This window comes from Portunus trituberculatus, chromosome 50 (genome assembly GCF_017591435.1).
Source record: "Portunus trituberculatus isolate SZX2019 chromosome 50, ASM1759143v1, whole genome shotgun sequence".
NCBI lineage: Eukaryota > Metazoa > Arthropoda > Malacostraca > Decapoda > Portunidae > Portunus > Portunus trituberculatus.
The window spans coordinates 4,694,282-4,711,611 of record NC_059304.1 but is presented as its reverse complement, the minus strand read 5'-3'; the positions used below and the strand labels follow the sequence as shown (position 1 = coordinate 4,711,611).

General features: G+C 40.0%; 1 long non-coding RNA gene across 1 annotated transcript; it reads right to left on the bottom strand.

Annotated features, from left to right (window-relative positions):
- Nucleotides 1-6,056: 6,056 nt before the first annotated feature.
- LOC123499853 lies at nt 6,057-8,377 on the bottom strand. Its single transcript, XR_006673134.1, has 2 exons — nt 7,593-8,377; nt 6,057-6,089 (listed from the first exon to the last, which is right to left on the bottom strand). It is a non-coding gene; the product is annotated as an uncharacterized LOC123499853 (long non-coding RNA).
- Nucleotides 8,378-17,330: the final 8,953 nt, after the last annotated feature.

Here is a 17,330-nt window from a genome sequence, read left to right as displayed (position 1 = left end):
ATATGAAGAAGGAAAATGAAGCACTGAAAGAGGAAGTTAAGCTAATTAAAGTGAATTGCGAAAATGTGGAGAATCTCTAGGAAAAGTGATGGAGAAGCAGGCTGAATGGAAAAAAGTCAGGAAGTGGAAAGAAAGGAGGTAAATTACAAAGTTGCAAGTCTGGAAAAGGAAATCAAAGAGTCTGGGGAGAAAACTTTGGGCCTTGCTGAAATTATAGATCAACAGATCATAGAAGAGAAGATTGCTGAGAAAGTGGTGAAGGTTATTAAATCAAATGAGACATTGGTGAGGGAAACTGTAGACAAAAAGAGATGTGTGGTGATATTTGGTGTGGAGGAGGATAAGACACCGAGTAAAATGGAGAGAGAGAAAACATAAAAAGGTAATAAATAATATCATTAATGTGGTGCAGGAGGAGGAAAAGACCTAGTACAAGAAATAGAGGACTTCCATAGAATTGGAAAGTTCACAAGAGAAGGTATGAGGCCAATAAGAATCAAACTTAAGTCACAAAAGGATGTAGATGAATTGGTGGAGAAGTCATGGAGGCTAGCCCAGCAGGAAACAACAAGGAAGATTTGGTTGAGAAGAGATCTCGGTGAAAAGGAAAGAGAAATGTTAAATGAGTTGAGAAAGGAGGCTTTGAAAAAAATGAAGAGAGGACAGAAGAGGAGAAGAAAGAGTTTTCTGGAGAATCTTGGATATGAGACTGAGGAAGTGGTTCATAACCCAGAAAAGTACAGCAAGAAAGGACTAAAGAAACTTACATATGAGCGGAATGTAATGTATTCCAACATAAATGGAGTGATATCGGGATTTTAGAACTCAACAATTACTTGAGGGACAAGAACCCAGATATTGTGGGTCTTACTGAAACAAAACTGAGAGAGGAGAAGACCTGATGATGGTTGGAGAAGGGAAATATAATGTTTGGAAAAGAAATAGAGTAGGTAAGATGGGAGGAGGAGTGATGTTGCTGGTTAAAAAGATATAAAGGTGGATCAAGTGAAAGAAGGTATGGGAAAGGCAGAAGTGCTAAAGATCAGAGCAGAAACTAATGAAGGAAAAAGAGGCACTACATAGTGGTGTACGTACCACCTAAGACAAATGCATGGTCAGTACAGGAATATGAAGAAATGATAAGTGATACAGGAACATGTCTGGAAGAAATGTTGGGTGGCTGTGAACGAACTATAATGATGGGAGATTTTAATTGTAAAGAGGTGTGTTGGGAGGACTGGTCAATGGAAGGATCAGAGACAACATGGGGAAATACACTATTGACACTGGCAATGGAAAATGTGTTAACTCAGTGGGTCAAAGAAGATACTAGGTTTGGAGGAGAGGAGCATCGTCAAGACTGGACTTGGTCTTTAGTACAGAGCCAATGGTCATTGAGGAGATGAGGGTGGAGTGCCCTTTAGCAAAGAGTGATCATGCAGTTTTGGAGTTCAAGGTGATAGACGAAGAGAAATCTAGAAGAAATGAAGAATATAAAGTGGGAAGATGGAATTATGCCAAGACAGATTTTGGAAACCTAAAGAAATTCTTTCAAGAGACAAATTGGATGAAATTCAAGAGTGCTAAGGAGCAAATGAAAAGTGGAAGGAATTTATAAAAATATACAAAGAAGGTGAGAAAAATTTGTACCAATAAGACAACATAGAGAAGTTGGAAAGCAGGACTGGTTTAACGATAGATGTGAAAAGGCTAGAACAAGAAAAGAGGATGCATGGAAGAGGTGGAGAAGGAAAAGATGGATTAAGCAGTGGGAAAGTTACAAAAGAGCAAGAAATGAATATGTGTTGATTAGAAGAGAAGAAAGAAAGAAACAAGAAAAGGATATAATTGATAAATGTAAAGACCAACCAAGGCTTTTTACAGACATGTGAACAACAACATCAAAAATAGAGAAAGTATTGAAAGTTTAGAAGTAAATGGAGTATGCAGTGAAGATCCCAGGAAATGGCAGAGGCTATGAATGGATGCTTTCGGAAGGTATTCACAAAGGAGACTGCTTTTGACAAACCACTGGTAATGGAACAGAAAGGGATTATGAAGGAGTTTCAAGTAACTGTGGAGGAGATCAAGAACATGATGGGGAGTTTAGAAGTGAGAAAAGCTGTGGGACCTGATGGGGTATCAGGATGGATTTTAAGAGAATGCAGGAGCAACTGGCAGAAAAAGTTTGTGAAGTAATTGATGCCTCATTAAGGGAAGGTGTAGTGCCCCAAGACTGGAAAAGAGCTAACATTGTCCCAATCTATAAATCAGGTAACAAGAGAGACCCATTGAACTATAGACCAGTGTCACTTACAAGTGTGGTAGCTAAGATGTGTGAGAGGGTGGTGAAGAATAGATGGACAGACTTCTTGGAGAAAAATGACATACTTTGTGAGTGTCAATTTGGTTTTAGAAAAGGGCGTTCATGCACGACAAACCTGATATGTTACTATTCGAGGGTGATAGATGTAATACAGGAAAGAGATGGTTGGGCTGATGGAATATATCTGGATTTAAAAAGGCCTTTGATAAGGTACCACACCGGAGACTGATCTGGAAACTTGAAATGGTAGGAGGAGTGCATGGCAGTTTACTAAAATGGATGGAAGACTTTTGGTAGGAAGAGAAATGAGAACAATAATTAAGGACAGACCATCAGAATGGGGATTGGTGGAGAGTGGAGTTCCACAGGGATCAGTGTTGGCACCAGTAATGTTCGCGGTCTACATAAATGACATGGTGGATGGGGTGTCCAGTTATGTGAGCCTATTTGCAGACGATGCAAAATTGTTAAGAAAAGTGAGATGTGACAAAGATTGCGAACTACTCCAGGAAGACTTGGACAGAATATGGAAATGGAGCTGTACATGGCAAATGGAGTTCAACACGACAAATGCAAGAAAATAGAGTTTGGCAAGAGTGAAAGAAGAATCAGGAGTATGTACAAGATAGGAAATGAAGACATAAAACCAGTCATGAAGAAAAAGACCTTGGGGTGACAATTACCAATGACCTATCGCCAGAGAGACATATAAACAAAATAATTGGAGAAGTATTGAACTTATTGAGGAACATAAGAGTGGCGTTCGTATATTTAGATGAAGAAATGATGAAGAAAATAATTACTGCAATGATAAGACCGAGGCTTGAATATGCAACAATACAGTGGGCTCTGAACTTAAAGAAACACATAAGGAAACTAGAGAAAGTACAGAGGGCTGCAACGAAAATGGTGCCTGACTTAAGAGATTTGACTTATGAAGACAGACTGAAAAGAATGCAACTTCCGACCCTGGAAAACAGAAGAGAAAGGGAGACCTGATAGCAATATACAGAGTGATGATTGGCATGGAAAAAATGGATAGGGAAGATCTGTGTATGTGGAATGAAAGAATGTCGAGAGGGCATGGGAAAAACTAAAATGGCCACTTATAGGAGAGATGTGAAAAATATAGCTTCCCTCATAGAAGGGTGGAAGCATGGAATAGTTTAGACGTGGAAGTGGTCAACGCAAGGAATATTCATGATTTTAAGAAAAAGCTGGACATTAATAGATATGGAGACGGGACAACACGAGCATAGCTCTTTTCCCGTAGTTACAATTAGGTAAATACAATTAGGTAAATACACACACACACACACACACACACACACACACACACACACACACACACACACACAATTTGGGAAATAATTACACACACACACACACACACACACACACACACACACACACACACACACACACACACACACACACACACACACACCAATTTGGGAAGTAATTACAAGTTCACTAAATGAAGGGAAAGTTCCACTAGAATGGAAGAGAGCTAATGTAATACTGATATTTAAAAGAGGAAAGGCAACTTAACCACTAACCTACAGACCAGTGTCACTTAGAAGTGTTTTGGGGAAGTTGTGTGAAATCATTATCAAAGAAAAATGGGTTAAACATCTGGAAGAAGAACAAGTCATATTGAAAAGACAATTTGGGTTCAGGACACGGAAGTCATGTGTATCAAACTTATTAAGCTTCTACTCGAGAGTTACAGAAGGACTGGAAAGCAGAGACATATAGTGGACACAGAATACCTGGACATAAAAAAGCCTTTTGATAAAGTCCCGCATGGAAGACTACTTTGGAAACTAGAGAACATAGAAGGACTGTGAGGAACCTTGCTCCAATGGACAAGAGATTATTTGAAGGATAGGAAATGAGAACTGTGATCAGAGATACTTACTCATCTTGGGGTGCCACAAGGGTCAGTGTTAGCCATGGCCCATTATGTTTCAGATTTATGTAAACGACATTCACATTAGGGTAATCAGTTATATTAATATGTTTGGTGATGATGCAAAGCTGCTAAGAGTTATCAAAACCAGGGAGGACTGTTTGCTGTTACAGAAAGATATAAACAAGATCTATGAGTGGAGCAACAAGTGGAAATTGGAGTTTAGTGTCAACAAATGTCATGTAATTGAACTAGGAAAGAGTAAGAGAAGACCGGTATGGAACTATTTGATGGGAGAGGAAAAAATAATGAAGACTAAAGATTATACAGGAAAATCTGAACCCCTAAAAACACATAAGTAAGATATTTGGATTATCATATCAATACAACAAGGTAAATACTTCAAAGACAACCAATAGCTTACAATATCCTAAATATTTCAGGTCATAAATTCTATAACTTCTTTTAAAATAAATTTTTCAAATCTGGATCACAGCATGCCCTTAAATTCCTGAAATAGTACGAGAAAACAAGAAAAATATTAAAAAATCATTAAAAACATGACTGGAACTGCAGAAGAGGAGGTAATAGTACTGGGGTTGTTGCACTAGGTTAGGCTAGGATGGGTGGGGAATTATTGAAAAAAGAGGAAAAAAATAAATATACATAAAAAAAAAAAAAAAAAAAAAAAGCTGAAAAAAATATGATGTCAGTTTGGTACAGAGTGTTTGGACCTGCCAGGGAGTGAGAGGGAGTGGTTATGGGGTGCTACATTAGGTTAGGTTGGTAAAAAGGCATAGATTTTTCAAAAGTAAGAAAAAAAATAAATAAAGTCACACCACCTGCTAATGTTTGGAAAGAGAGAGAGAGAGAGAGAGAGAGAGAGAGAGAGAGAGAGAGAGAGAGAGAGAGAGAGAGAGAGAGAGAGAAAATATGGTAACAAATAAGGCCGCGTTTCCCAACCTTTTTACCCTTGCATAACCCTTCAAATACATGACACGTCTCAAGGAACCCCTACGCACAAACAAAATTATATACCATACATTTGTCATTTTATGTGACGTCAAATCAGGCGGGTGGAGGAGCTGCGAAGGGGAGGCCGGGAATTGAGGCGAGCGCACTGGACAGTTTCTTGGGGACAGTGCCCTGAAATCATGCACAAACCAAAATCATCCCCACACACTCCCAAGACACTCCACACACATGCACAGACCACTTAAAAACACCCAGCACACACCAAAATCATACCCTAACACTCACAAGGCACTCCACACACATGCACAGACCACTTAAAACACTCAGCACAAACCAAAATCATACCCACACACTCCAAACACCTGCACAGACCACTTAAAACACACAGCACACATCAAAATCATACCCACACACTCCATACACACACACACACATACACACAGACCACTTAAAATACTCACCACACACCAAAATCATCCCCACACACGCACAGACCACTTAGAACCCTTAAAACTAACCTAAAACACACTCAATACACCATGCAACACCTCAAAATTCCCCTAACCGCACTCAGAACACACTCATATATTCAAACACCCAACTACACCACACTCAAGATATGTAAAATATACCTAAAAACATCTAACACACACTGAAAACACACAAAATACACTCAAAACACCCTGCAACACTACCAAACACACTCAAAATACTTCAGATATAACCCAAAAACACCAAAAGGCCTTATAAAGAACGGTAACATTAAAAGGGACTTACCTAAATATTGTGGTTTGGCTCCTCCTCTTCTTCCACTTCCATTTTCCTTTCTTCTTCCTTTTTTTCTTTCTTCTACTGCTCCCATCTACACGCCTGAGCCTAGAAACACATCAAAACACTTAGAAAACACGAGATATTAGGCAAAATATTGAGGAAGTGTAGGGAGAGCACCTATTGTGGCTTGTCTGCTCCTCCACTTATTCCTCCCTTTCTCCTTCCTTCCTCCTCATACTCTTTTATTTCTCCTTCCTTGTTCCTTCTGCTACTAATATCTACACACCTGAGCCAAGAAACACGGAAAACACGTAGAAATCACTAGATATAAGGCAAAATATCGACGAACTGGGCGGTAGGGAGGGAGGGAGGGACACCGGCCTGAGTCACCCCCTTGGCTGTGACGTCATCAAGAGCGCGGGAACAGTGGTGACTTGGCTGAATTACGTAAATAATTTTAAAAATGACTTCAAGAAAAAACGAAGCCAAGGCCGAATGCTTACTCTTTTATGACTTGATAGATAATTTAATTAATATCCAAAACGTCAAAACATCTCCTGCTTAACTAGTTTTAAAAAAACTGTCTAAATTAAGTATATGAAATGTATATAAACATTTCCACTTATAACGCTGCCAAAACGTCCAGCCATTTCGACTTTATATTTCTTTCGAAAAATATTAGACAATGTAAACTCTCTTCTCAGGCATCCAACACTGACCTAGAACCAGAAGTGAACGAGTGAAAAAGCATTTATGTAAAACAAAACCATTAAACTCTAAACTCATCAGAAACTCTTGTAAAGTCAACCTATTTTCACTTGGCGAATATTCTAACACATTCTACAGAGACTGAGCTTTCTTTTAAGGCATTCTACAACGAGTTTGACCGTCAAACAGAAACGTAAACAAATAAAATCTAAAAAAATAAAACTTACGTTAAACGGGACAAAACACCACTTCAAAGTCCACATATTTCACTCAATGGATTGATTTCACGCTTAAAAAAGTACACACAATTTTTTGATACCATAAAGGCCCAGTTACACCTCAAAATTTAAAAAATGAAATTGAGAGATGGGAAATTTTGAAGGTTATGGCAGCTCATATTTAAGCTATAAAACACCACTAAACGCCACATATTTACCGAACACAGGCGCGGAACACACTTCAAACACAACGAAATATTTAGAGAAACCATAAAACACATCATGGAAGCGTAATATTATTTTTAGAGAATATATCAAAAAAAGTATTAGAACCCGCAGGTTGCCAAGGGGGACAGGGAGGAGCTCGGGGGCGGGACGGGGCCGGGCGGGAGGTAACATCCGGGAACACTGCAGCGCGGACTCCATAATCCTTATGTTGCATTTATTATCTCACCACAACATAATTAAGCCCCATCGGCAAAACTTGCCCAGGGAACATGCAACGGTACTGTAATGCCTGCATTCTGACACATGTTTGGCTTACGGTGAGTCAAAGAAGCAAATAATACCTGGTAATACTGACAACTGCTCGTTATACCCATCACCTTTTCAACATTTGGGCACTGTTTTCACTCTCATATGCAAAGAAAACCTACAAATAAGAGAGTGGCCTTAGAAATACCTGAAATAAATGATGGTGAGGCGTTGTGGAGAGTCGTGGTGAAGAGTTGCATTGGTCTCTTGTCTTGCCGCTGGTGCTGTCGGGAATGTCATCACTTCACTTTGTGTGTTTGGGTGTAAATGGGCATGTTGTGGATGTGTTGCGGGGTGTTTATGGGGTGTATAAGCAACACCACACGGCCATCACCACTGTTTGTTGTGCACTCGGCCCACCACAATTCTTTCCTTCCTTACACACTAATCCCTTATCAACACCACTGCCACACCTTACACACCTGTTCCTTGGTGCATTAATAACCTCCACCACCTCTGTCACGGCACTGTCACCTCTATACAGGCTGAAAATATAACGGCACTCCAGTTAGGTCAACCGTGTCTCTTGGCGGCAGGTACCGACGCCATCATCAACTGTGGCTCTCTCAAGGAATTCACTCTCTTCTCCTTGCCCGCTATAAATTCCAATACTATGTCCTTGTATGTGTTAAATTCTCAGTGTTGGAAAAGTATCACGGAATTATGTGTGAAATATTTAGTGTTATTATGGTTTTAGTTTATTTAAGGATACAAGTTGCCGTGGGGAGCTTCAAAATGTCGACATTACTAAACTCAGCATTCACAACACAATAAATTCCAATACTATGTCCTTGCTTGTGTTAAATTCTCAGTATTTGAAAGTTATCTAGGAATTATGTGTGGAATACTCAATGTTTTTATGGTTTTAATCTATTTGAAGATACAAGCAGCCGTGGGGAGGAGCTTTAAAATGTCGACATTACCAAAACTCAGCATTCACAACACACAATATATAAATCTAATTAAAAAATACACAAATAAAAAAAAAAAAAAATAACAATCATTAAAAACAAACATGCTAAACAGTGAGAGATGAGTGACAAAATATCGACATTACAAATCACAACATTCAAAACAAATAAAAAGGAACACAAACAAATAATAACTAAAAAAAAAAAAAAAAAAAAACAAAATGTGTGTAGTGTGTGTGGTGATAGAGTGGTAGAGAGCAGTGTGGTGTATGGTGTGTGGTGACTGGTGTGTGTGGTGATAGAGTGGAAGAGAGCAGTTGGTGTATGGTGTGGTGACAGTGGTGTGTGTGGTGATAGAGTGAAAGAGAGCAAATTGTGGTGTATGGTGTGTGGTGAAAGAGGAAAGAGAGCAGTGTGGTGTATGGTGTGTGGTGACTGGTGTGTGTGGTGATAGAGTGGAAGAGAGCAGTTGGTGTATGGTGTGGTGACAGTGGTGTGTGTGGTGATAGAGTGAAAGAGAGCAAATTGTGGTGTATGGTGTGTGTGGTGAAAGAGGGAAAGAGAGCAGTGTGGTGTGTGGTGTGTGATGACAGTGGTGTGTGTGGAGACAGAGAAAGAGAGCAAATTGTGGTGTATGGTGACAGCGGTGTGTGTGGTGACAGAGTGAAAGAGAGCAAATTGTGGTGTATGGTGACAATGGTGCGTGTGGTGAGAGAGTGAAAGACACCAAATTGTGGTGTATGGTGTGTGGTATATGGTCCGCCACGCACACTCCCAGTGACAGAGTCCTCGCGCCTCTAAGACCTACAACTCTCTCTCTCTCTCTCTCTCTCTCTCTCTCTCTCTCTCTCTCTCTCATTTAAAGTGATAGCTAATTGCGGATTGATTATTTTTCTGACAATATTCTCCTTATATCTCATGATAGTCTTATAATCTTCTTTAAGAGTCTGTGTGACTTCGCCTAAGTCACACACACACACACACACACACACACACACACACATAAACCAAAATAAAAGTAAGAAAAACGTGTTATTTTAGTAGTTTTCAGCTATTTTTGCACCAAAACACAGAAATGCATGCAAAACGCATGATTTTTTTTTCATAAAACCTTAAAATCACATAAATGCGACGTTTTAACAAATATAGTGGTTTGTTTGCCTTTCTGAGTTTTGGTGCATAAAATGCTGGAAAACATTAAAATAACCAAATTTTGACATATTTCAGTTCCTTAAACAAATAGTCTGTATTCATGCATTTTGTCTGCATTTCTGTATTTTCGTGGAAAAAAAAAAAGCTGAAAACTACTTTTACTTTGGTTTCTCTATATAGGGTCCTGCGTCCCTGCCCACCCAGAGTCCTTCTCCGCGGACTGGCATACCAAGACGGAGGAATGCGACCGCCGCGCTGCCGCCCGAGCTGCACAGGTGCAGGCTCACTATGACCAGCACGCCAGGCCCCTCCCCAAGCTGTGCATTGGAGCCACAGTCCGCATCCAGGACCCTGTGTCTCTCCGCTGGGATAAGGTCGGTGTGGTCATGGGCTGCAGCAGGAACAGGGAATATGATGTTCGTGAGGGGGGAGGGAGGTGTGGGTATGTAATGTAATATATTATATCATATGTATTCCCTGTACCTCTGATTATCATACGCCTGGCAACCCTACGTAAGCCTCAGTCTTGCTGGCGTCTCCAAGGCAGGCAGGCGTACGGGGGTCCTTCCAAGGCTTTCTCTGTGTTCCTCTGCTTGAATCCACATACTCCAGTTAGTACGTGTTTCTATGAAGAACCTTCACCTTCGTGGCTGTACTGTCCCGACAGCTACCCAACACCACAACTTCCTTCTATCTAATCATTTATCATTCCTATTAATGCCTATTTAAAAAAACATTAGAACTGTACCTTTAGTCTTCACTCTAAGCTAACCTAATCTAATACATTTTAAATCTTACCTAATCTATTTAAAAACATTACAACTGTACCTCTAGTCTTCACTCCAACCTACCCTAATCTAACACATTTTAAACCTAACTTATTTAAAAGCATTAGAACTGTACCTTTATTCTCTGTCCTTCCCTGCAGTCGGAACACCCAAGCCTCATTGACGTAGTGCAGCTTGATGTGACGAGTGAGGGGGCAGTGCAGGCAGCCGCTCAACACATACAGCAGACCCATGGCAAGGCACTGGACCTTCTCATCAACTGCAGTGCCATTCTCAGCCCCTCAGGACGTGGCGAGACCAGCCTGAGAGACGTTTCCATGAAGGTTTGAAGTTTGTTAGTTTGTCGTGTGGTTTTCGCCGGTATTCAGAAACATCTTTTCCTCTCACTATGAGTTTTGGGTATGATTAGATGATCTTATTTGTATTAGGAAGAGTCTATGGAGGTCAGAAGATTACTGTCCAGTCTCCACTATTTCAATCCCCACGTGAGTTTATGAAGCTGTATAAAAGCACCAAATAGTAAACAGAATGAATACGAAAATTTATCATGATACTGAAGGGATTAAGTCTCTCTCTCTCTCTCTCTCTCTCTCTCTCTCTCTCTCTCTCTCTCTCTCTCTCTCTCTCTCTCTCTCTCTCTCTCTCTAAAGAAATACTTATTTATATTGTAAATAACTGCCTTAGCTTGGCTTTGAAGGTGGCCATAGGGCGAGCTTGAAGCGGAGCGGGAACGTGTCTGGACGCCAACAAATCAGAATTCCTCCACTGAGTGGTGGTGTGGAACAAAAGTTGTAATAATTCCGGAAATAAGTTCGGAAATGCACCAATGTATGTAGAAACAAAGAGAGAAAGAAAGACAGCGGCAGAGGTTACGTAGGTTGAGCGAGGCTGCGGGGTTAGTGAAAGAAGTAGACGGTGATAATGGTGACACGCCCTATCGGCCGTTTCTCACAATTTTCTCGATACGGCAACTACAATATTTTTTTTCTTTCTTCTGTTTAGCAAAGAAAAAGTACAAGTAGCTGTTATTTTTTTTTATTTTGTTCGTAATCCTTTCACTCGCGGGCCGCGGCCGTGGTACCACGCTGACGCCTGTCGCCAGAAAAGTTACAACTTGTAAGTTGAAAGAAGCCAGTGTCACTCAGTGGTGTGTGTGTGTGTGTGTGTGTGTGTGTGTGTGTGTGTGTGTGTGTGTGTGATGGCAGTAGGATCACTGTCACTACAATAGAGTCCGTCTACTCTAAGATGACACCTGTCTCCGGCTGAGAGATTTTTGTCATTTTAGTTTTGACTGTTGCCGCCAATTTTTCTGGTAGCAGTGCAGCACCGGCCACCGAGACCAAAACTATAATGAGGTTTAGCAGAGGAAAATAATATATATGACACTAACGTGATTTTTTTTTTTTTTTTTACTGTGTTTTTTGAAAGGAAAAGAACCAAAGGATTTTAACCCAGGCTAGGTCCCCAGAACACGACCTGCCTACTACTACTCCACTCAGCCCGATTTTTTTTTTTTTTTTTTTTTGCCATCACCCTGCCGTGGGTGATTCTTATTTGATCTATTTTTTTATTTTGTTAATTTAATTTAAGATGATTTTTTATTGTAATTTATTTATTTATTTTGTTTACTTATTTTACTTATTTTTAAATATTAACATTATGTACATCACACTTACTTTCATACAAATATTAACATTATGTACATCACACTTACTTTCATACACGCTTCATTCATACAGGGATCCTATACCTATCTCAAACTATTGTCCTTTTGTCAGGGCATGGGGAAGGAGGATAACTCACAATCACACAGCATCACTACGTATTGCATATACACATGAAGGAAAACATTCACATTACATCACGCAAGACTGATATATATATATATATATATATATATATATATATATATATATATATATATATATATATATATATATATATATATATATATATATTATATCACATATATTTACAGAGTGCAAAATAGATAGCATAATATATACACATAAATCATAACTCTGATTAAATTGGTCTCAGTCAGGTAAATCATCAGTCTATCGACCACGAGAGGCCGTGACTCTGGCAATACGCTGCCAAGGGCCGCCTCTCCTCACGATAACGCACACAGTGAAGCAGGATGTGTTCGACAGAGAGGGTGACATTACAGGTGGAACACTGTGGTGGGAAGGTGTTGACTATGTAGGGGAGCATGTGGGTGGGGAGGGTGCAGCCCATCCTGAGGCGTGCGAGGACCACCTCCTCTCGCCATGTGGGGCGACTGGAGGAGGCCCACTCGCCCAGGATGGGTTTGATGGTGTGGAAGTGGAGGTTGTTCCAGTGACTCTGCCACAGGAGTTTCGCTGATGATTTAACAACTGAGAGACATGACTGCAGATCCCGATGGAGGTTCCACGCTCCCTCGAGCTCTGCAGCAGACCGAGCTAGACTGTCAGCCTGTTCATTCCCGCGTATACTGGAATGTCCGACTCGTACCCTACATGAACCCTCTTTTCTTTTTTTATACCTTGTGGGCTTTTCACGGGAATTTCTGGGCTAAAGGGGATACTTTTTGTGGTACCTCCTATCTCAAGGCCCACCCGCTAGGACTTTGGCAACTTATATAGTAGAACTGAAGGTGAAAATGACTGATGCTGTGCTCCTTCTGGTACCATCAACCATCTTAGTGATCTTTCTAGCTTCAATGACATCCTGATCAGTCATGCAATCGACAATCTCGGTCTGTTCCATATCCACAAAATCGCGGTGGGAAGCGACTCCCCGACACGAATTCATGGAGACTGGAATCGAAGCCTCGATCTCGATGTCATGAATGAACCGGAGTTTCAAAAGTGATTTGACTTGATTTACGTTAAGGGTTTGAACTACTAAGTCACCACTAGCAAGTTTCTTCACATTAATGACATTGTATGCAATATTGCAGTCAATAACTTTCTTTATAAGAGAATTGACAATATTATTAACGCGTCATGCCTGTATGTAGCCTATGTGCTTCATAATAATAATAATAATAATATCAATAATAGTAATGATAATATTGTTAACAATGATAATGATAACAATAATAATAAATATGATAATAATAATGATGATAATAATGATGGTATTGATAACAATTATAACAATGATAATAATAATAATAACAATAATAATAATAATAATAATAATAATAATAATAATAATAATAATAATAATAATAATAATAATAATAATAATGGTAATATATATATATATATATATATATATATATATATATATATATATATATATATATATATATATATATATATATATAATCTATTTCTATTATTATCATTACCATTATTACTATTATTGTTATTATTATGTGTGTGTGTGTGTGTGTGTGTGTGTGTGTGTGTGTGTGTGTGTGTGAAGGTAGATAGGTAGATAGATAATTAGTTAGACAGACAGATAGATGAATGGCTAGACATAAATTTATGTAAATTAGTGTGACGTGAGTGAGGAGGGTTGGGACCTACGTGGCGTGGGTAACCACCGGCTTAGACTAAGGTAACAATGCTTACATAGAACGATGCTCACCGAGAGTGGCTAGTTAGTTATTAAGTGTCTTTACTGCAAACAAGGGAGGGAGGAGGAGGGGGGGGCAGTAGGAGGAGGAGGTGAAGCGGATAGCAGTGAGGGACATCGGGACGATTTCTTGTGTTGGCATCGTGGAGGTGAGTCGTGTGTGCGCCGAGAAGTGTGTCTGTCCTCTGCCTCGTTGTAAGGTGTTGGTTTGGTGGTGTTCCTGTTGTATGTCGGGAAGGTATGTTGTACACTGTACAGTGGTGGTGTTGGCGTGTGACCGTGTGTAGTGAAGGACCTTTGCCCGTTTCTCATGAACGAGATGTATTTCAGATGATAGGAAGTGTTGCTTGGCACTTCGTGGAACGGTTTGTTTATAGAGTATTTCTTGTTTATAGTGTATTTCTGAATATCAATTTGGTTATTTGGTAACACTTAATATGCATTGTAAGTTGCCATTCCGTAATAAAATAACGCGTAGTGTTCTATTAATGGGAACTTGTAACCTGTTTGTTGAACGCAGCACATGCTCATAACTCGTGGCTTTGGTGTGCATTGATAGCAAGGCTGAAGGGTGCTTTTAGTGGCTCTTGGGTCTCCCTTAGTGTATCTCGGCTTCCCCTCACTGAGCGGTGGCGCAGATGTAGGCTAAGCGGTCACGAACTTCGGCATGAGCTACGTGTAGGATTGTTAGGGTAGTGGGATAAGGAGTTGTGTGAGAGTTGTTGGGTAACGTGACGTTTCGACCCCAGTTTCGTATGTGTTGTGAACCAGTGTGCCATTTTATATGTAAAGCATCAAACAAGTGATCGTGCTTTAACGTCACGGCACCCCAGTTTCTTTAATAGTTTATGAATGAGTAAGGCTTTTGTTGTGTAAAAGCTTCGAAATGGCTGTGTAGTAACCATTTATATTGGCAGTGTCCCCGATAAAGTCTCGTGCGATCGCCTCGATTCCCTGCTTACACTTCGCAGCTCCTCTACCCTGGTGATTTGACGTCGCATATGTGAAGCCACGCTATTGGTCAGAGTGGCTTCATGAGAGAGAGAGAGAGAGAGAGAGAGAGAGAGAGAGAGAGAGAGAGAGAGAGAGAGAGAGAGAATATGAAAAATGGAATATGAAAATGGAAATACATATAGAGAATATGGTTTCTCAACCTTTTACCCTTGCGTAATCCTTGAAATACATGCCATGTCTCGAGGAAGCCATGCGCAAAAACAAAATTTGGGACTGTTTCTTGGGACAGTGCCACAATATTCTGTGGATGTTCAATTACCCATAGTTTTCATTATCTGGTGCAGTAAGTGTAGGAACAATAGAGTAATTATTTCATGGGTGTTGTGGTGCACGTGAGGTACACCACTACTCACTATATGGTGCAGTGTACCACTAGTCACTGGTGCAGTAAGTGTAAGAGCAGTCGAGTAATAATTTTCGGGGTGTTGTGGTGCACTAGCTAGGTGCAGCACCATACGCTAGTTAGTTCCATCAGTAATATACGCAGTTGCATTGAATTTGAGGCAAGTCACTCTGATCATACTGTGCAATTTGTCCCTATATCAGAGGTCTTGGATTAGTCATTAAAGAGGAATTAATGACAGCAGATGTTTCTTGATTGATTGGTGACTTTCTTGTTGCAGGAGTGTACAACAAGGGGCGGTGTATACGACGAGGGACAAGGTCGGGTCATGCCGGCCATCCCCTAAACATGGGATGGAATTATGCCAAGACAGATTTTGGAAACCTAAAGAAATTTTTTCAAGAGACAAATTGGATGAAATTCAAGAGTGCTAAGGAGCAAATGAAAAGTGGAAGGAATTTATAAAATATACAAAGAAGGTGAGAAAAATTTGTACCAATAAGACAACATAGAGAAGTTGGAAAGCAGGACTGGTTTAACGATAGATGTGAAAAGGCTAGAACAAGAAAAGAGGATGCATGAAGAGGTGGAGAAGGAAAAGACGGATTAAGCAGTGGAAAGTTACAAAAGAGCAAGAAATGAATATGTGTTGATTAGAAGAGAAGAAAGAAAGAAACAAGAAAAGGATATAATTGATAAATGTAAAGACCAACCAAGGCTTTTTACAGACATGTGAACAACAACATCAAAAATAGAGAAAGTATTGAAAGTTTAGAAGTAAATGGAGTATGCAGTGAAGATCCCAGGAAATGGCAGAGGCTATGAATGGATGCTGGAAGGTATTCACAAAGGAGACTGCTTTTGACAAACCACTGGTAATGGAACAGAAAGGGATTATGAAGGAGTTTCAAGTAACTGTGGAGGAGATCAAGAATCATGATGGGGAGTTTAGAAGTGAGAAAAGCTGTGGGACCTGATGGGGTATCAGGATGGATTTTAAGAGAATGCAGGAGCAACTGGCAGAAAAAGTTTGTGAAGTAATTGATGCCTCATTAAGGGAAGGTGTAGTGCCCCAAGACTGGAAAAGAGCTAACATTGTCCCAATCTATAAATCAGGTAACAAGAGAGACCCATTGAACTATAGACCAGTGTCACTTACAAGTGTGGTAGCTAAGATGTGAGAGGGTGGTGAAGAATAGATGGACAGACTTCTTGGAGAAAATGACATACTTTGTGAGTGTCAATTTGGTTTTAGAAAAGGGCGTTCATGCACGACAAACCTGATATGTTACTATTCGAGGGTGATAGATGTAATACAGGAAAGAGATGGTTGGGCTGATGGAATATATCTGGATTTAAAAAGGCCTTTGATAAGGTACCACACCAGAGACTGATCTGGAAACTTGAAATGGTAGGAGGAGTGCATGGCAGTTTACTAAAATGGATGGAAGACTTTAAGAGAAGAGAAATGAGACCATCAGAATTAAGGACAGACCAGTATCCATAAATGACATGGTGGATGGGTGTCCAGTTATGTGAGCCTATTTGCAGACGATGCAAAATTGTTAAGAAAAGTGAGATGTGACAAAGATTGCGAACTACTCCAGGAAGACTTGGACAGAATATGGAAATGGAGCTGTACATGGCAAATGGAGTTCAACACGACAAAATGCAAGAAAATAGAGTTTGGCAAGAGTGAAAGAAGAATCAGGAGTATGTACAAGATAGGAAATGAAGACATAAAACCAGTCATGAAGAAAAAGACCTTGGGGTGACAATTACCAATGACCTATCGCCAGAGAGACATATAAACAAAATAATTGGAGAAGTATTGAACTTATTGAGGAACATAAGAGTGGCGTTCAGATATTTAGATGAAGAAATGATGAAGAAAATAATTACTGCAATGATAAGACCGAGGCTTGAATATGCAACAATACAGTGGGCTCCGAACTTAAAGAAACACATAAGGAAACTAGAGAAAGTACAGAGGGCTGCAACGAAAATGGTGCCTGACTTAAGAGATTTGACTTATGAAGACAGACTGAAAAGAATGCAACTTCCGACCCTGGAAAACAGAAGAGAAAGGGGAGACCTGATAGCAATAT